Source organism: Microcaecilia unicolor, chromosome 6, assembly GCF_901765095.1.
Source record: "Microcaecilia unicolor chromosome 6, aMicUni1.1, whole genome shotgun sequence".
Classification (NCBI taxonomy): Eukaryota; Metazoa; Chordata; class Amphibia; order Gymnophiona; family Siphonopidae; genus Microcaecilia; species Microcaecilia unicolor.
In genome coordinates this window covers 238,393,889-238,414,854 of record NC_044036.1, presented here as the reverse complement: position 1 = coordinate 238,414,854, position 20,966 = coordinate 238,393,889, and positions in this window count along the sequence as shown.

Below are 20,966 nucleotides of genomic sequence, written 5' to 3'. Positions count from 1 at the left end.
TTTCTAATTCCCAGGAGGCATAAGGTGTGGGAAAAGCTAGCAGAAATATATGTTTCTAATCAACCTCATTTACAAGGACTGAGCAGCTCATATGATAAAAGACAGCAGAAGAAAGGGGACCTCATTTGTAGGGATGAGATCCTTGATAGTGTTTGTGATAAAAGGACAGGCTAGATACAGCTGGGTCTACAGTTAACGCTAGGTCAGAGGGCAACTGGGCAGAATGGCCAGGAAGAGAATGGGTGTGATATTTCAGCCTGGCCTGCATTTCTGAAAGCACTATAATACATTGGTGGGAAAACAAGATTTATATCCTTTATTCTTTTATGTAAATGTAGGTATTGCTAATTTCCAGTGAATAATCCATTGCTCCCATCCAGTGGTGTGCTGGAGCCGGCTGGAGCCGGCTCGCACCGGCTCACAAGAGCCAGTTGTTAAATGTTTTGGCATCTTGCAAGCCAGTTGTTGTGGGAGTGTGAGCCGGCTTGCCTGTCCTCCCCCCACCCCGTGAGCTACAGGTTCACAGACTCCCAGCTCCCCGATAGCCCTCCTTTCCTTCCTGCAGCCGCCCTGCCTTTAAATATTTTATTTTACCTTGAGTTGCGGCGCCGGCACTGAAAGCAGCAGACGGCTCGCCTCCAGCCTTCTCTTCCCTTCCCTCTCAGTCAGTGGTGTACCAAGGGGGGGGGGCGGTGGGGGCGGTCTGCCCTGGGTGCACATCGCTGGGGGGGTGCCGCGCGCCAGTCAGCGTCGTTTGTTTCCATGCTATCTCTGCCCTGGAACAGGTTACTTCCTGTTCCAGGGCAGAGGGAGCATGGAAACAAACGATGCTGACCAGCGCAGCACCCCCCCAGCGGCTTGCACCCGGGGGGAGAGGGGGTTCTTTTGCCGGGGTGGGGGGTGTCCTTTCACCGGGGGGGGGTCGCACTGCACGGGGGGGGGGGGGGCGCTGCACCCGGGGAAGCGGGGCGCATCGGCGATCCGTCCCGGGTGTCAGCGCCCCTAGGAACGCCACTGCTCTCAGTGTCCCGCCTCAGGAAATACATCAAAAGAGGGCAGGACACTGAGAGACAAGGGAAGGCTGGAGGCGAGCCGAGCCTGCTGCTTTCAGTGCACCGCGAATCAAGTAACTTGCCTTACACTTTCCTTCTCTCTTTCTTTACTTAAGCTTTGTACATTACCAATTGTATCTGATATCCTGGAATTACTATGCCATAGCAAAACTCTGTAAGCCACATTGAGCCTGCAAATAGGTGGGAAAATGTGGGATACAAATGCAATAAATAATAATAAATAATATTAATATTTAAAGGCAGGGCGGTGGCAGGAAGGAAAGGAGGGCTATCGGGGAGCTGAGGACGGGCAGGTGAGCCAGCGCTGGGGGTTGGAACTGGAACTCGTCTCGGGGGGCTGAAAAGGGGGGCAAGTGGAGGCTGGAGCGACAGGGCCGTGCCTAGGGTCTCTGGCGCCCCCCTGCAGACTATCAGTTGGCACCCCCGGACCTGCCTGGCTCCAAGGCGCGTGGTCAATAGGCTCCAGGTTTATCAAGTAAAAATTGTTGTACCGTCCCCTGTATATTATGTTTCAACAACATAGTCAGAAATCTCCTGAGCTGCCTCCAAAAATTCTGAACTTTTGAACACGACCAGAAAGCATGGAAAAAGGTATAAGGGGTATGACCACATTTAGAACAACCAGATTCTCTGAGTTCCCTCATATGTTCGCTTACTGGATTTTGGGATGTTTTTCCTAAAACATCCAAAATCGGACTTGGACGTCATATCAAAAATGCCTCTCTGTACTTTGAAAATGAGCTTCCACATCTTTGAAAACTAAGTAACCAGTGGACGTATTCTTTATTACCAGTGTTTAAATACTCTTATGTTCTCTTCCCCTCCCCCCCCCCTAAAAATTAACTTTTAATTTTTTTAATTGTTTGAATGCATTTATGTTTTTATATCAATCCCTATATATATTGGATTTAAGAAGTTATTTTGAAATACAATGATCCCAACTGTGGCCATCTTTAGAATCAAGTGTTATTTTTTGTATGTCAGCCATTTCGAGTATGGAATACTGTGTTAGCTATGTTAGACCACTTTAAAAGGTAATAACATAGAAATAAAACTAAATTTAAAAAGTATGATAATCCTTTTTGATTGGACTAACCTGAAGAAAGTCTGCCTTCAAAAGCTAGTCAAAAATGTTTTTAGTCCAATAAAAAAAAGTATTAATGTATTTCCTTTTTGTTTTATTTCTAACTATTTTGTTTAATCTGGAATGAGCACTTCTTGTTCCTCTTTCTTATAAAATTGATAAGCAATATTTTGTAGTAACCTCAGGTTTATTTTTGTAGTGTTATTTTGGGACCTGTTTTCCCCTCATTTTCTGGTGTTTAGTTCTGGCAGCGTTGATACAAAGGGTCTTTATGAACAACTCCATCCTGCAAAGAATGATGCCACAATTAGCAGAAAATAGGTTCTGAAATCCCTCATTTATTTTCTGGTATCCTGAAATATTCACTGCTACCAGCAAGTCTTGTCTTCCTGTTAACACTGCCTTTCTTTTTCTAGCACCAACTTCCTCACAAATAAAAAGCAATTGTCCTCTTTCCTTCACCTACATGCTCCCAACTGCTTGGTTCTCCATCCTGTCACACTTCCAATAACTTTCTCCCCAAGGACACAAGAATAAGCTGCTGCCAGGCTCACTGTGACAGACCATGTGCTAGCCAAACGACTGTTAGCTTCAGAAAGGTCCTTCCCTTTGCAAGGTGGGCGCCGTCGAGTTGTATTAAAAAAAAAAAAAAACCTTACCGCGTTGGTGAACTGGCGGGCGGGGCGCCAGTAGTAAAAGCAACAAGCAGGCATGCTCGTCTCCGTCCGCTTCCCTGCCCTCTCAGCGTCCCACCTGCCCAAAAGGAAATGACATCAGAGGAAGGCGGGACGCAGACAGCAGGGAAGCGGACGGAGACGAGCGTGCCTGCTTGTTGCTTTTATTACTGGCGCCCCGCCCATCAGTTCGCCAACATGGTAAGGTTTTTTTTAAAAAAATACAACTCAACGTCGCCCTTGAAGGCAGGCACCCCCCTGCGGCGCTTACTGTGTTGGCACGGCCCTGTGGAGCGAGTCATTGTGCATGGATGGGAGGGGAAGATAGGTGGCAAAAGAGAATCGCTGGGCATGGAGGGGAGATGAGGGGAGAGAGGAGAAATCGCTGGACATGGATGGTTAGGGGAGGGCAGAGGAGAATCGCTGGACATGGATGGGAGAAGAGGGCAGAGGAGAGAGGAGAATCGCTGGACATGGATGGATGGAGGGGAGGACAGGAAAAATGCTGAACCTGGATGGAGGAGAGAGACAACAGGAAGGAGATGCACATGGATGGAGGGGAGGGAGGAGAAATGCTGGACATGGATAGAGTGGAGGGAAGGGAAGAGAGGAGAAATGTTGGAGGGGAGGAAAAACAGAGGAAGGAGATGCACACGGATGGAGGGGAAGGCAGAGAGGAGAAATGCTGGACATGGATGGAGGGGAGGGAGGAAAGACAGAGGAAGTAGAAAGGTTGGACATGAATAGAGGGGAGGGACGACAGAGGAGGAGATGCACATGGATTTAGGGGAGAGAGGAGAAATTCTGGACATGGATGGAGAGAAGGGAAGAGAGAGGAAGTGAGATGAACAAGGATGGAGGGGAGGAGAGAGGAGAAATGCTGGACATGAATGATGGAGGGGGGAGAGGAAAAAAGCTGGACATGGATGAATGAGAGGGATGAGAGAGGAAGGAGATGCATATGGATGGAGGGGAGGGAAGAAAGAGGAAGGAAATGTCTTCCGAGGCCGCCATTGTAGATCTTTCCTGCCCCGAAGAATCCACTAGACCACCAGGGACGCTGCCTTCAGGTATGCAATGAGAGTGGGACCCTTCGGCTCTGGGGATTGGGGAGGAGGTCTGTAATAGGTAGGTGAGGTGGGGTGGGGAGGATACTGTAAAAAAAAAAAAAATTCTTTAAAATGCCACCGTCTTGTGCATAGGAATGTACACAGATGAAGTATAAGAGAATAACTTTTCATAGGTAGAGTAGTAATTTGTTATAAATCGTAATCAGTGTGTCATTTAGAGGGGCTGGTTATAGGGACACCTAACCCTTTTATTGGTGCAGAGATTTTTTTTTCTACTGGCAAAGGGCTTCTAAAACAGACATCATGTTATGGGAATCAAGTGCTCAACATTCAGAGTTTCTATCCATTTATTTACTTATTTATGGCATTTTATCCCACATGAATTAGATTGGAACCTTGGAGCATAAAAAAAAATGCTTTCCCGGAGAGTAATCCATTGCCCCCCCCCCCCAGGCTTTCTCTCTGGGGATTGCCAGGTTTGCAATTTGGGGGGAGGGGGGGCGCAGAGGTGGACAGGGGGCGCAGAGGTGTACCGGGGAGAGAGCCTGTTAAAAATTTACCAGCACACCACTGCTCCCATCACAATAACTAGTTTCTAAAACCAACAAAATAATCTATTATGTAACAAGCAAAGACATGTCATTGCTCGGAATCCCACTTCTTTGCAAATGTGACAGCCTCCTGAGAGAGCATTCAACTCTCCAGCACACATACACAAGTTGTCACCAACCCCCACAGTTTAACAAACCCACACTCATTGCAACCTATTGGGTCACTGAAGTATACACATTGATCCTTGCCACATAATATCAAACCATATCAAATCCAGCCATGCCAATAATGCCCAGCACTAGCCCCGCCTCCCAACCACTAGGCCCGCCTCCCACCACCGGCTCTGCCACCCAATCTCCACTAAGCTTCTGAGTATTCCTTCCTTCTGAACAGGATTCCTTTAGGTTTATCCCACACATTTTTTTAATTTCGTTACCGTTTTCATCTTCACCACCTCCCGCGGGAGGGCATTCCAAATATCCACCACTCTCTCCATGAAAAAATACTTCCTGACATTTTTCTTGAGTCTGCCCCCCTTCAATCTCATTTCATGTTCTCTAGTTCTACCGCCTTCCCATCTAGGGAAAAGGTTAGTTTGTGGATTATCACCCCTGTTTCTCCTTTCCTCCAGGGTATACATGTTCAGGTCAGCAAGTCTCTCCTCATACGTCTTGTAACGCAAATCCCATAGCATTCTTGTAGCTTTTCTTTGCACCACTTCAATTCTTTTTACATCCTTAGCAAGATACGGCCTCCAAAACTGAACACAATACTCCAGGTGGGGCCTCACCAACGACTTATACAGGGCCATCAACACCTCCTTTCTTCTGCAGGTCACACCTCTCTCTATACAGCCTAGCAACCTTCTAGCTACGGCCACCGCCTTGTCACACTGTTTCGTCACCTTCAGATCCTCAGATACCATCACCCCAAGATCCCTCTCCCCGTCTGTACATATCAGACTCTCACCGCCTAACACATAGGTCTCCCGTGGGTTTCTACTCCCTAAGTGTATCACTTTGCATTTCTTCACATTGAATTTTAATTGCCAAACCGTAGACCATTCTTCTAGCTTCTGCAGATCCTTTTTCATGTTTTCCACTCCCTCCTGGGTATCCACTCTGTTAGAAATCTTAGTATCATCTGCAAAAAGGCAAACTTTACTTTCTAACCCTTCGGCAATGTCACTCACAAATATATTGAACAGAATCGGTCCCAGCACCGATCCCTGAGGCACTCCACCACTCACCTTTCCCTCATCTGAGCGAATTCCATTAACCACCATCCTCTGGCATCTGTCCGTCAACCAGTTCCTAATCCAATTCAGCACGTCGGGTCCTAGCTTCAGCCTGTCAAGTTTATTTAAAAGCCTCCTGTGGGGAACCGTGTCAAAAGCTTTGCTGAAATCTAAGTAGATTACGTCCATAGCATGTCCATGATTCAATTCTCCGGTCACCCATTCAAGAATTCAATGAGATTCATTTGGCATGATTTACCATTGGTAAAACCATGTTGTCTTGGACCTTGTAACTTATTGGTTTCCAGGAAATTCACTATCCTTTCCTTCAGCATCGCTTCCATTACTTTTCCAATAACTGAAGTGAGGCTTACCGGCCTGTAGTTTCCAGCTTCTTCCCTATCACCACTTTTGTGAAGAGGGACCACATCCGCTGTTCTCCAATCCCACGGAACCTATCCCGTCTCCAAGGATTTATTAAACAAATATTAGAGGAAACGCCAGAACCTCTCTGAGCTCCCTCAATATCCTGGGGTGGATCCCGTTCGGTCCCACGGCTTTGTCCACCGTTAGATTTTCAAGTTGTTCATACACACTCTCTTTCGTGAACGGTGCTATATCCACTCCACTCTCATATGTACTTTTGCTAGTCAATTGCGGTCCTTCTCCAGGATTTTCTTCTGTGAAAACAGAACAAAAGTATCTATTTAGCAAATTTGCTTTTTCTTCATCATTATCTACATAGCGGTTCGCAGCATCTTTCAGTCTTCCTCCTTTCACTAATATACCTGAAGAAATAACGGCCAATCCAAGACACAAGTACTTGGCAGAATCCCAATTAGTAGCAACATTCCATGTTAGCAATCTTGGGGCAAGCAGTGGCTTCCCCCATGTCCATCTCAATAACAGACTATGGACTTTTCCTCCAGGAACTTGTCCAAACATTTTTAAAACCCAGATACGCTAACCGCGATTACTACATCCTCCAGCAGTGAGTTCCAGAGCTTAACTATTCTTTGAGTGAAAAAATATTTCCTCCTATTTGTTTTAAAAGTAATTTCATTGAGTGTCCCCTGGTCTTTGTATTTTTTGAAAGAGTGAAAAATCAATTTACTTCTACCTGTTAAGTACATAAGTACACAAGTAATGCCCAACATCCTGTCCATGACAGCGGCCAATCCAGGCCAAGGGCACCTGGCAAGCTTCCCAAACGTACAAACATTCTATACATGTTATTCCTGGAATTGTGGATTTTTCTCAAGTCCATTTAGTAGCGGTTTATGGACTTGTCCTTTAGGAAACCGTCTAACCCCCTTTTAAACTCTGCCAAGATAACCGCCTTCACCACATTCTCCGGCAACGAATTCCAGAGTTTAATTACGCGTTGAGTGAAGAAAAATTTTCTCCGATTTGTTTTAAATTTACTACACTGTAGTTTCATCGCATGCCCCCTAGTCCTAGTATTTTTGGAAAGCGTGAATAGACGCTTCACATCCACCTGTTCCACTCATTATTTTATATACCTCTATCATGTCTCCCCTCAGCCGTCTCTTCTTCAAGCTGAAAAGCCCTAGCCTCCTTAGTCTTTCTTCATAGGGAAGTCGTCCTATCCCCGCTATCTACACCACTCAGGATTTTATAGACCTCAATCATATCCCCCCTCAGCCACCTCTTTTCCAAACTGAAGAGCCCTAACCTCTTTAGCCTTTCCTCTTATGAGAGGAATTCTATCCCCTTTATCATTTTGGTCGCTCTTCTTTGAACCTTTTGCGACCAGAATTGAACGCCATACTCAAGGTGAGGTCACACCATGGAGCGATACAGAGGCATTATAATATTCTGGTCTTATTTTGCATCCCATTTCAATAATTCCTAGCATCCTGTTTGCTTTTTGGCTCTCACCACACACTGGGCAGAAGATTTTAGCATATTGTCTATAATGACACCTAGATCTTTTTCTTGAGTGCTGACTCCTAAACTGGTCCACAGCATCAAGTAACTATGATTCAGATTATTCTTCCCAATGTATATTTCATAGCATAGTAAGCTCACTAATAACCTACAGTGGTGGAAATAAGTATTTGATCCCTTGCTGATTTTGTAAGTTTGCCCACTGACAAAGACATGAGCAGCCCATAATTGAAGGGTAGGTTATTGGTAACAGTGAGAGATAGCACATCACAAATTAAATCCGGAAAATCACATTGTGGAAAGTATATGAATTTATTTGCATTCTGCAGAGGGAAATAAGTATTTAATCCCTCTGGCAAACAAGACCTAATACTTGGTGGCAAAACCCTTGTTGGCAAGCACAGCGGTCAGACGTCTTCTGTAGTTGATGATGAGGTTTGCACACATGTCAGGAGGAATTTTGGTCCACTCCTCTTTGCAGATCATCTCTAAATCATTAAGAGTTCTGGGCTGTCGCTTGGCAACTCGCAGCTTCAGCTCCCTCCATAAGTTTTCAATGGGATTAAGGTCTGGTGACTGGCTAGGCCACTCCATGACCCTAATGTGCTTCTTCCTGAGCCACTCCTTTGTTGCCTTGGCTGTATGTTTTGGGTCATTGTCGTGCTGGAAGACCCAGCCACGACCCATTTTTAAGGCCCTGGCGGAGGGAAGGAGGTTGTCACTCAGAATTGTACGGTACATGGCCCCATCCATTCTCCCATTGATGCGGTGAAGTAGTCCTGTGCCCTTAGCAGAGAAACACCCCCAAAACATAACATTTCCACCTCCATGCTTGACAGTGGGGACGGTGTTCTTTGGGTCATAGGCAGCATTTCTCTTCCTCCAAACACGGCGAGTTGAGTTCATGCCAAAGAGCTCAATTTTTGTCTCATCTGACCACAGCACCTTCTCCCAATCACTCTCGGCATCATCCAGGTGTTCACTGGCAAACTTCAGACGGGCCGTCACATGTGCCTTCCGGAGCAGGGGGACCTTGCGGGCACTGCAGGATTGCAATCCGTTATGTCGTAATGTGTTACCAATGGTTTTCGTGGTGACAGTGGTCCCAGCTGCCTTGAGATCATTGACAAGTTCCCCCCTTGTAGTTGTAGGCTGATTTCTAACCTTCCTCATGATCAAGGATACCCCACGAGGTGAGATTTTGCGTGGAGCCCCAGATCTTTGTCGATTGACAGTCATTTTGTACTTCTTCCATTTTCTTACTATGGCACCAACAGTTGTCTCCTTCTCGCCCAGCGTCTTACTGATGGTTTTGTAGCCCATTCCAGCCTTGTGCAGGTGTATGATCTTGTCCCTGACATCCTTAGACAGCTCCTTGCTCTTGGCCATTTTGTAGAGGTTAGAGTCTGACTGATTCACTGAGTCTGTGGACAGGTGTCTTTCATACAGGTGACCATTGCCGACAGCTGTCTGTCATGCAGGTAACGAGTTGATTTGGAGCATCTACCTGGTCTGTAGGGGCCAGATCTCTTACTGGTTGGTGGGGGATCAAATACTTATTTCCCTCTGCAGAATGCAAATAAATTCATATACTTTCCACAATGTGATTTTCCGGATTTAATTTGTGATGTGCTATCTCTCACTGTTACCAATAACCTACCCTTCAATTATGGGCTGCTCATGTCTTTGTCAGTGGGCAAACTTACAAAATCAGCAAGGGATCAAATACTTATTTCCACCACTGTATATAAGGGTCATATTACTATTACTACTTATCACTTCTATAGCACTACTGGATGTGTGCACTGATGTTCATGAACACGTAAGAGACAGTCCCTGCTCAACAGAGTTTACAAGCTATTCAAAACAAACAAACAAACAGGAGAAGTAAGGGATTAGAGAGTTACATTTATTATGGGAATGATTAAAACAGCATGAGTATTAAACAGACAAGAGATTAAGATGTAAGAACAGCAATAATATTAACCCCTTTTCCCTGTTGCTGAAACCTTTTAATTTATGCAAGCAAGCTTTCTCATTGTTCCTTATCCTGACTGGCCACCTTAAGGATTACACTTAAATTTCTTTCCAGCTTGAACGTTTCCAGTATCTGTCCTTCTAACTGATAAGTGGTTTATAGATTTTTGAATCACAAATGCATGATTTTGAGCCTGACATTCACAGTCCACATTTTTCTTCACAATTTTTTTCATACTTTCATTCTTTCCATTATAGACTTTTGTATCATCCTCAGACAGGAATATCTCTCTTTCAAGTTCTTCACCAATGTTGCTAATAAGAGTGAAAAGCAAGTGTCCCAGTACTGAGGGCTAGGGAGCCCCAGTGGTCAAACTGTTTTCACCAGACTGGCCTCCATGTTGTGTCCTGCTGCTCAATCTGCTTTCTGTTCAATTAATTTTGGTCCAGAAAATATATTTCTTAGCCAATTTACTTCTATCCAATTCCTCTAATGTCTTGCTTGCTTACTAGTCTTCTATGCAGTACAGTGCCAAAAATCCAACCACACCACCCTGATCCACTGCTTTTGTTACCTCATTAAAGAATTCAAATACGTTTGTAAAATGTTTTGTTGTTGTTGTCCCTCTCTGACAACTGAACCAGCAGTCTTGAAACTCCCAGATGGGGCTCATCCACTTTTCTATGGAGCCTAACTCTTAGCTTCTATATATAAAAATTGGCCAATAATGTCCTTGTTGACTTCCACAGGAAGTGATGGGGATGAAAATGGTGACAGAATTAAAAAAGGTATGGAATATACAAAAAGGATTCTTATATGGGAAGAGGATGGAATAAAAATATAGGGCCCAATATTCAGCCAGTGGCAATCAGCATTTTGCAGATCGCCACTGGCATTATACCCAGAAATTCAATGCTGGGCCATTTCTGGGCTCTGACATTGAGGAGGTCTTTTACTAAAGCTTAGCTCGAGTTATCTGCAGCAAAGCCCATTTTATTCCTATGGGCCCTGCTGTAGATAACTTGAGCTAAGCTTCAGTAAAAGACCCCCTGAATTTCCGGGTATAAGGAGCCAGTGAAAACATAGCTAGTTAAGTGTGACATTCAGCATTTAACCAGCTATGAAGAATCACATAAGACTGCATTTTATGGGGTCCTACATAAATAGGATCCCATAAAATGCATTTATGTGGTTATCTTAGCTGGTTTTGTGTTAAAAATTGGTACTTAAACAGCCAAGTGCTGACCCTGCCCCCAGAACACCTCCTTAATAGCTGGTTTTGCTAAAGTGCTAACCGGTATTTTCAGTGACACTATCCAGTTCAGTGCTGCTGAAAATACCTGGTTGCATAGAGGGGGTAACCTACACAGAATGGCAGGTGCAACGCTGGCCACCTTTCTGGGCAAATTGGATGGACCATACTAGTCTTTATCTGCTTTCATTTACTATGTTATAATGTCCTAGTAGAGAAGTCAGGAATCTGCTGACTGGAACCCAATAAAAAGCACAAAGGTGTCAACTTGGGAACCTGGCTGCAGTGTTGAATTCCTCTAGCACCAACCTCTCTCAAAGAGACAGTGGGAAGGGTGGGTATGGCAGCTGAACTGCAAACAGCCTGCTCAAAGTAATGTTTCATTCTCGAGCCAGCATTGCTAGAATATGGCAATCAGAGAAAGAGTAACTCCTCTGTATTGTTATCTTTATGTTTATTGGAGACTTGATATACTGCCTTTCACAACAAATCAAAGCAGCTTACAAACTATTAGGGCCAGATGCACTAAACTTAACGAGCCATTAATGAGCAAGTAGTAAACCCTGGCATGCACGAAAGGCTTCTCCCAGCCATTTTCCGATCACGGTAGCAGCTAACGAAAACGGAATGCAGATAAGCAAATTAGTATTATAATGTGTAGAAACCGTATTGTAATGAGATGCACTACCGTGTTCCGATTGCCTAACCATGGTGTCACGTACTCAAAGCTGGAAACTGGGTTGTGAGCCCTTGGGTCACTGCCGAGGAGCAGCAGTGGCAGGCAAAACCACCCCACACCAGAAGCAAGGCTGAACAGACGTACCGGCAAATCCAGGCAAGGTCTCTAGGCAGTCAGCCAGCAAGCAGAAGACAGGTCCAGGCAACGGTTCAAAAGGCAGGCGGCAAGCAAAGCAAAGTCCAGGTCCAGGCAAAGATTCAATAGGCAGGCGGTAAACAAAGCAAAGTCCAGGTCCAGGCAAAGATTCAATAGGCAGGCGGCAAACAAAGCAAAGTCCAGGTCCAGGCAAAGATTCAATAGGCAGGCGGCAAACAAAGCAAAGTCCAGGTCCACGCAAAGGTTCAAAAGACAGGAAACCAGCAAAAGCAAAATCAGGTCCAGACAAAGTCTCTCACGTAGAAGTGCACCAGCACCCACATACCACGGCCTAAGACGCAATGCAAAGGCAACTGACTGCAGTCTCTAGATGATTAATAAAGCCCATCCACACCTGAGGTGCAGCTGCAGCAACTCTGAGTAACAATGGAGGCTGTTCCCACAGGAGATCTCTAAGGACCAAATAAGGTTACTCCAAGATGGCTTCCTATGATATGATCTATCCAAGATGGCTGTACCCCTTGAGCTATCCAAGATGGCTACGACTCTTGAGCCATCCAAGATGGCTGCCACCATTGATCCAACCCAGATGACGGCGGCCAGAGATAGGAAACCGAAACAGATCTTCCCAAAGACAGAACTACTCCAGAAAGGATAGGCAGAAGCCAGCTCAGAAGCTGACCCCCAGAAATCAGGTAGAGGCTGTGAGGGGTCACGACCACAGACGTGACACGTGGAAAATCTAATGAGAGGTCTGTACCTCTCATTGGGGCGACACTGGATTGAAAAACTTCCATAAATGTAACAAAAAAAAATCGGGGAAAAAAATGTCCAAGTGCTCGTCAGGGACATCCTTTATGGCCATCCTTCACTTAAAAAAAAATCCTTAAGCCTTAGAGCTGGTTATTATTTGTCTTGTTTAATACTGTGGAAAGGCTTTAATGAGTCTTTCATGCATCTTCCCCTTAATAAGGAAGAAAAGAGGAAAAGAATGCCAATATCAGGAGAGCAGAGGAAATAAACAGAGTAAGTCAGAAAAGGGAGAAACAGCGAAGGCAGGTAAGGAAGCAGAAACAACCAACCACCTACTGGGGCTTGTCACCAAAGAGTTAAAAGCCATAGGGTTAGAGAAACACCTGGGAAAACAGATGAGCTTTAAGGAGACAGCGAAAACAGGGAAGCGAAAGCTCAGACTTCAGGGAAGGAGGTAACAAAAAAATACAGAACTGCGAGTAGAACAAAGACAAGTACAATAACAGATGGTGAAGCCAGACAGGAATCAAATGTGGAGTGGAGCACATGTGCAGGACAATAAGGAGTAATCAGATTGGCCAGATATGGAGGCAAACCCAAGCACAGTGCCTTAAAAGTGAGGGTCAGAATCTTATAAGTAATCCGGTATTTTATGGGAAGCCAATGGTGTTCTTTTAAGAATGGAGTTGCATGATCACAGTGACGAGCATGTGAGAGAAGGTGGATGGCGGTATTCTGGACTGTCTGCATTTTACAGAGGGAAATATCTGGGAGACCAGCATATACAACATTCCAGTAGTCTAATTTTGAGGAAACCAGAGCAAAAAGAAGGGTGGTACAGTTCTCAGTTGAGAGAAACGGACAGAGTGAGTGTGCTAGGTGCAAAGAATAAAAACATTTCTTAATGGTGGCAGAAATGTGTGAATAGAAAGTTAAGGCACTGTCCAAGCGAGCTCTGAGATACTTCATGTTATTGATCAGATGAACAAGAACCCTATCAATGGATGGCACAACAGGGGGTGCGGAGCGATGTCCAGTGATCCAGATAGCTGAAAATTTCTGTGGATTAAGGTGGAGGTGATGAGAGATAAGCTAAGAAGAAATGGCATCAAGACACTTTTGCAAACAGCAAAGATTGGGGTGAAGAGGGTCTTGGGTGGAGACTAAGAGAATGTCATCAGCATAAATATCCAATTAAGTAGACCTAGCTTATAGTGTGGGGAGTCTATCAGTCTATATTCAATATTTTCCCAAACACATAGATATCTATTCAATTTAATTCCAGTTCTTTAACATTTCAATTAGTAATGTCACAGTGTAGCTATCAAACATTCTGTCTTAATATTCGGGGATCTTCAGATTTTCAGTTCGCTTCCACCATATGGGGATTATACCCCAGATTCTAATGGTGTTCCTTTCACCTTCATGGATCAACCCGTTTTTTTATTTTTACTATTTTTTCATATATCTATATCATACTTTAAATCTATAAATGTTCAAAACATTACTTGGCGTTACTTAGCTTCAATTGATTAGTAGCTGAGCAGCAATTTTTACCTTCAAATCAAACCTTCGCCGACTTGGCCAGGTTTCGTATATACTTCGTCAGGGAAGAGGTTTGCTGCAACAAAAACAATAATTTAAAATTTGTTTTTCATTATTCCACACTCTTATTTAGCTCACCAAACTATTTACCATTCTGTATTCACTTCCTTGTCTCAGAAAAAATGGCTGTGGCGTTCTCTACCGCTATTACAATTTAAATAGACCTCAGCTGATTCTGAATACTCCAATCTGATTGGATCCCATACATCTACTAACCTCCAATCAGATAAGCGACCACCAGTCCAATTCAGAATTCAGCCCATAGGGCTGTAACGAACGAATGAAGTTGAAAAATCATCCTTTGTTCTTTATAATTCAATAATGAACCAGCATTCCCACCCTCCCAGCCCAGCTGGACATGAAGAATTATAGATCATGTCCAGCTGGGCTGGGAGGGTGGGAATGCTGGTTCATTATTGAATTATAAAGAACAAAGGATGATTTTTCAACTTCATTCGTTACAGCCCTATGGGCTAAATTCTGAATTGGACTGGTGGTCGCTTATCTGATTGGAGGTTAGTAGATGTATGGGATCCAATCAGATTGGAGTATTCAGAATCAGCTGAGGTCTATTTAAATTGTAATAGCGGTAGAGAACGCCACAGCCATTTTTTCTGAGACACGGAAGTGAAAACAGAATGGTAAATATTTTGGTGAGCTAAATAAGAGTGTGGAATAATGAAAAACAAATTTTAAATTATTGTTTTTGTTGCAGCAAACCTCTTCCCTGACGAAGTATATACGAAACCTGGCCAAGTCGGCGGAGGTTTGATTTGAAAGAAAAATTGCTGCTCAGCTACTAATCAATTGAAGCTAAGTAACACTAAGTAATGTTTTGAACATTTATAGATTTAAAGTATGATATAGATATATGAAAAAAATAGTAAAATTTAAAAAACGGGTTGATCCATGAAGATGAAAGGAACACCATTAGAATCTGGGGTATAATCCCCATATGGTGGAAGCGAACTGAAAATCTGAAGATCCCCGAATATTAAGACAGAATGTTTGATAGCTACACTGTGACATTACTAATTGAAATGTTAAAGAACTGGAATTAGAATCAGCATAAATATGGCATTTCATGTGGTGCTCCTGGATGAGAGAAGACAGAGGACTTAAGAAAACACTAAAGAGCAATTTCGAAAGGACCAAGCCCTGGGGAACACCACAACAATGTGGTACAGGATCCAAATGAGAAGAAAGGAGGAGTACCCAAAAGGTGCAATCAGTAAGAGAAGAACGAAACCAGAGAAGGACGGTGTCAGAAAGGCCTAAAAAGGAGAGACGGGAGAGCAAAAGTGAGTGACTAACCAAATCAAAGACTGAAGATAGATCCAATGAAACCAATAAAAGAGCTCTGCTGTGCTCAGTTGCCGTATAACAGTCATTCAGCAATGAAGCAATAACTGTCTCAGTTGAGAACCCTGGTGGAAACCCAGACTGAGAGGGATGGAGCATGTTAGAGGATTGAAGATGGTCTGAGAATTGCTTTAAAACACAGCATTCTAAGATTTTACTCAAAAAGGAAGGTTAGAAATGGGCGATAACTCATTCAACAAGGGATAAATCAAAGCTGTCTTCCAGTTGGAGGGTACTTTCCTAGTGGTGAGACTGTTAGTAATCATAGACTGTGCCAATGGGCTAAGACCATGTGAATGAAGGGGAAGCCAAAGATATGGAACAGGATCCAGTGAGCATGTGGTCTAATGCACAGATTGGAGGATGTGGTCAAACTGCATTAGTGATGGAATGTTAGAGTTTGTCCAGCGATGGGGAAGGGAGGTAGAGGACTGTGGAAGAGAGTAATCCAATGTGCCTGAGGGAAGAGGAGACATGGGAGTGGGTGAAGATAGAAAGATAGGCTGCAAAGATGTTATCTTAAAGGAAAAGAATGCAGGAAAAATCATGAGCTGACAGAGCTGAAGGAAGAGTGCAGCCCGGATTCAGGTGAGTTAGTCTAGAGACCAAGGAAAACAATTGATGAGGATGATTTGCAGACCTCATAATCATATCAGAATAGTACTTGGATTGAGTAGACCTCAGCAATGAACACAGTACTGTTGAAGAGTTTGGTAAGACTGAAGAGTCGAGGGATCTTGTACAGTTCTCCAAATTCGCTCAGCTCTCAACTGTCATTTCAGATGTCGAAAGTAACCTTGGAACCAGGGGTGAGAGGGATGGCTAGGAGCTTTTACTATTAACATGGACAGAAGAATGAAAAACAGACTGTAAGGTCGAGTTCCAGACAGACTTGATCATCAAGAGTCAAGGAAACAAAGTCTGAGGGGAATGCCGAAAATAAAGGTGGAACAGAGGAAAGGTCGCGGGGAAAAGCCTTTAATGGAGGAAGCAACTAAGGGGGTCTTTTACTAAGCCATGGTAGAGTTTTTAGCTCATGGTAGAAATCAGCTGGTGGTAAAAGCCGAGACACCCATTATATTCCTATGGGCATCTCAGCATTTACCACCAGCTGATTTCTACCGCAAGCTAAAAACGCTACCTCAACTTAGTAAAAAGACCCCCTAAATAGCTAGTCACACACCAAGAATTAACATCAGCTGCACATACTGCAGCAAGATTTGCTTACCACACATACTCTAGCTGAGATTAGAAGCATTCATCTTTTTTGCGTGCACATACAAGTTATTCTTAAGTTAGTCGCCCTTTACTATCTAAACTTCTGTTATTCTATATTTGTCTATATGTTCCACCTCTGCTTGTCCCCTTTGCTGTCTACTAAGATTTTTTAATTTGTACCATGTGGACAATGTTATAATGCAGGCCTTGACAAATTTTTATTAAATCTATGAGCCAGCAGTCAAATCCTCTCTTGCTTCTCTTTCCCCACTCCTCCAAAACTGTCCACAGTGATTTTTTTTTTTTTTGGGGGGGGGGGGGGGTGCAGAGAAGGAAGGAGGAGTAGGAATCCCCTCCCAGATCAGCAGTAGCTCTTGTCAGCAGCGTAGCCAGACAGACCTACTATTTTGGGTGGACCCACAGTTAATTGGGTAGGCCATTCCAACCCCCACTTTAGCTCAGCATTTCCTCTGTCCTCCCCCACCCCTAAAGACCAGCATCTGTCCCCTTCTTGAATCTCCTCAGTGTACTTCACAGACAACCCAGCAGCTTCAGCGATTCATCTTTGTTGTGTGCACTGGCCTGTGCAGGCTTCCCTCTGCTGCGTCCCACCAGTGAGAAAACAGGAAGTGACAGCGAGGAAGGGACACGGCAGAGAGAAGCCTGCAGGAGCTGGTGCAGGCAGTGAAGATGAATCACTGTGATTGCTAGGATACCTCTGAGATACACCGGGGAGATTCAGGGTGGGGGCAGATACTGGGCCGCTGGTGGAGAAGAGGAAGAGAGGGGAGTGAGACGCTGCTGTTGGATGGGCCTGAGACAAGAATGTGTGGGCCTGTGCCCACCTGTAGCTACGCCACTGGTTCTTCTAGAAACTGATTTACTAAGGCTGTTTTCCTATTCTGTGTCTAGGGACAAAGAAACTTTAGTAAGTTAGTTCCTTAAGGTGTCTCTGCAAATCACTGGTAGAAGCCAGTAATTTCACTTCCCTAATCATACTGTGTGACAGCACCACCTTGATACCTGAAGCAAAGAGGAAATTTATTTTATTTATTAGGATTTATTTACTGCCTTTCTGAAGGAATTCACTCAAGGCGGTGTACAATAAGAATAAATCAAACATGAACAATAGACAATTACAGCATTAAAAATATTCAAATAACAATACAAAGTATGGCATAGTATACTACTTGCAATGTCAACAAAATACGTAATAGAATGTTTTAATTGACAGTGTAAGGTATAAGCAAAGATGGAACATATAGATAAGTAAGAGAAATTGCCTCTTTGTTTCACAAATCACCATAGCCTGGATCCCCTCCATTCTCTCTCTCTCTCTTATACTCCCTGCCCAGAGCCACTTATCTAGTCTCTCATGTACCCCCTACCAGCCTTTTCCATTCTCTCTCTTATACTTCCCCTGCATTTATCCAATCTCTCATGTACACCCCTCAGCCTTTATCCAGTCTCTCTCTCTCTCATGTACCCCTCAACCTTTATTCAGTTTATCTCGCTCTGTCACGTACCCCCTCCCCCAGCCTTTATTCAGTTTTTCTTTCTCAGAGCCTGACATCTATTCCCCTCACCTGCAGAAAAAAAAGCATATTTACTGCTGCTCCACTGCAACTCAGCTCTCTGTAAGATTAAGCTGCACTGTTCAGGAAGTTCAGGTTGGTCCCATGGTTTCAAAATTTGTGAGACTTAAAACCAGGAGAACTCCAGCACTTCCTGATCAGTGCGGCTCAAGCTTACAGTATAGAGAGCCAAGTTATAGTGGGGAAGCCAAAAATATGCTGTTTCTTCTACAGCACCACAACCAAAAAACAGCATTCAGGCACAAAAAATTCCTGGGTGCCAGAGTGCAATTTTTAGGTGCCTTGGAGGGGCATTTTCGAAAGGGACGTTCAAGTTGCAATTTGGACATCCTTCCAAAACTGCGAAATCCAGGGGCAGGGAAACCCGTATTTTAAAAAAAAGATGGACGTCCATCTTTTGTTTCGAAAATACCGTCAGAGACGTCCAAATCCTTAAATTTGGCCATCCCTAGATTTGGACGTCCCTAGGCATGGATGTTTCTGACTCAGCGATTTTCGAAAGCAAAGATGTCCATGTCAAAAATGGCCAAATGCAAGCCATTTGGTTGTGGAAGGAGACAGCATTTGTAGTGCACTGGTCCCCCTCACATGCCAGGACACCAACCAGGCACCCTAGGGGGCATTGCAGAGGACTTCATAAATTGCTCCCAGGTACATAGCTCCCTTACCTTGTGTGCTGAGCCCCCCAAAACCCACTACCCCCAACTATACAGCATTACCATAGCCCTTACGGGTGAAGGGGGGCACCTAGATGTGGGTACAGTGGGTTTCTGGTGGGTTTTGGAGGGCTCACTGTTTCCTCCACAAACATAACAGGTGGGGGGGGGGGGATGGGGCTGGGTCCGCCTCTCTGAAGTGCACTGCACCCACTAAAACTGCTCCAGGGACCTGCATGCGCTGTCATGGACTTCAGTATGACATCTGAGGCTGGCACGAAATGTTTTTAAAGATGTTTTTGAGGGTGGGAGGGGGTTAGTGGCCACTGGGGGAGTAACAGGAGGTCATCCCTGATTCCCTCCAGTGGTCATTTGGTCATTTTGGGCACCTTTTTGTGCCTTATTTGTAAGAAAAACATGTCTGGGTGAAAATGCCCAAGTGTTCGTCATGGACGTCCTTGTTTTATTCGATTATGGGTCAAAGACGTCCAAGTGTTAGGCATGTCCAAGTCCCGCCTTCGCTACGCCTCCGACATGCCCCCATGAAATTTGGCCGTCCTTGCGACGGACTGCAGTTGGAGATGCCCAAAATCAGGTTCCGATTATACTGATTTGGACATCCCTGGGAGAAGGACGTCCATCTTCCGATTTATGTCAAAAGATGGACGTCCTTCTGTTTCGAAAATGAGCCCATTGGTTACCTGGCACTTGGGTTTGTCAAACCTTGCTATAATGTGTACTGTTATTTGAATATTTTTACTACTGAAATTTTTTTATTCTGGGTTATACTTCCTGTATACCACCTTTGGTGCAATGACTTTGGTTCTCTTTTCTCCACTGCATCCCCAGTCTGACAGGCCCAGAAAGCAGCAGACCTAACCCCAGGAACTGAGCTCAAGTCTTCCACATGACAGCACATAACAGTTGCCTGAGACGCTGGTGGGATCCTTCTAAAATTAATGTTCTAACCTAAGTCTCACATATACTGATATCTCCATCTGGGACTCTGAGAGATACACTGCCTAATTACTTTTCAATTGCTGGAGGGATATTTTAAAATGAAAACTGTAGAACTGTAAGATTATCTGTGAGAGAATGAATGTTCCAGCTGTTTTGGCAAAGCTTTGTCACCCCAAAGTATTTGCAATGTCTGGTACACATCCTACCTACAAAATTCAGCATTCCTAGCCACAGGAAACTCATGAGTTCTGGCAGTTCCCGGCCACAGTGTAAATACAGCTTCTGGCTCCAGACAGAGGTGAGACTGACAGATGCTGTCAGTGAGAACTCTTGGAGTTAATGATCTCCAAGACATGCAGAGAAGAAAGGTTAACACACCTTGGAAGGGTGTGGGAAAAAAAATTCTGCCAAGCTACATCTGGGTTCAACAGGTAGCGTTGTGGTGCCATTCACAAGAGCTCAGTGTAACACAGGATTATTAAGACTAGAGGTCAGCATTCCAGGCCGAACAGGTGCACCCAAAGAAGGGACCTGGGTGCTATTGAAAATATATGTATAGCATCACCCTTGGACAATTCTCAGTCTAATACAAGATGCCTCAACCTGCAGAGAATCCAGCTGTCAGCAGGATCATTATTGCAGCTGCTAGAATGCTGTCCTTTCCCTGAAGCAGTAGTGCCACCTTTCAAATTCAGCTCCATCTGCAATTCAAATAGAATCAATAAAATTCTCCACCTTTCTCTCCCGAATAGTTTTTTTAAAAAATATAATTTCATCCTCAAAACTAAATGAGGGGATAGAGCTTTGGAAAGCCTAATCTATGTTCAGAATTCACAAATTGCTTATTCCCACTTCAAGATAGCACCCAGGTGGCCAGATAATGGGGCTCATTTTCAAAGCACTTACAAAGTTCCATAGGCTTCTATCCTGCTTATAATCGAAAGAGAAAAACGCCTATATTGCGACCCAAATCGGGAGATGGGCGTCTTTCTCCCGTGGGCGCCCAAATCGGTATATTCGAAAGCCGATTTTGGGCATTTCCAACTGCAATCCGTCGCGGAAACGGGTAAAGTTGATGGGGGCGTGTTGGAGGCGTGGTGAAGGCGGAACTGGGGCATGGTTATTGGCCAAGGAGAGATGGGCGTCTTTAG